The sequence below is a fragment of the Arachis duranensis genome, chromosome 4, assembly GCF_000817695.3.
Source record: "Arachis duranensis cultivar V14167 chromosome 4, aradu.V14167.gnm2.J7QH, whole genome shotgun sequence".
In the NCBI taxonomy this organism is placed as follows: Eukaryota; Viridiplantae; Streptophyta; class Magnoliopsida; order Fabales; family Fabaceae; genus Arachis; species Arachis duranensis.
Genome location: NC_029775.3, coordinates 37053912 through 37054534, shown reverse-complemented (window position 1 = coordinate 37054534; position 623 = coordinate 37053912). Strand labels below are relative to the sequence as shown.

The following is a 623-nucleotide window of genomic DNA, read 5'->3' as shown; positions in this document are numbered from 1 at the left end:
TATAGAATTTGACTGTAGCTTTTGATTATTTGTGGCTAGTTATGCAGTGTATTTGTTGTTAATAAGTTAATTGCTTGGTTGTTTTCTCGACAAGTTTTGCTGATTTGCTAGTGGGACTGGGTAGGAAGCCTTTAAGCTTTCTGATGCATTTTTATGAAGTTTTGTTACCACAAGTTTGAATGTAAGGTGAGTTACTGATTGATGAACTAAGCAATAAGAGATTGAGCTAGACAGCTAGTTAGCCTTTCATTTCGCATGTGATTTCGCCAATGGCTAATTGGCTACTAGGGAGCTGTTTCTGATGAATTATCTGTGTATGAATGTTGTGATTGTGATGGTGTTAGAAGTTCTCTCATGGTGGGACTTGGGAGGTTTATTGGGCCGAGCATGTATTTTATTAGGCATTTTGAGATAAGAAAACAACTAGTTAGTTATGCTGTGCATTTGTTCTTGACATAGGTCATTATTAATATAGATAGGAAGGAATACATTTCTTTTAATTTTTTTGTGGCTTTGCATTGGCTATATAGGACATTTGATTCAGATCAGGCATCTTTCTTATCTAATTATTATCTTCATCTTTTGAAAAGTTGAAACCGTTCTGTTATCTAATTTTCTTCTGA

The 623-nt window shown here is 34.5% G+C and overlaps 1 protein-coding gene across 1 annotated transcript in view; it reads left to right on the top strand.

Annotated features, from left to right (window-relative positions):
- Positions 1-623, top strand: part of LOC107484166 (protein ESMERALDA 1) — a 6340-nt gene that overhangs the window by 803 nt on the left and 4914 nt on the right. The window lies entirely within an intron of this gene.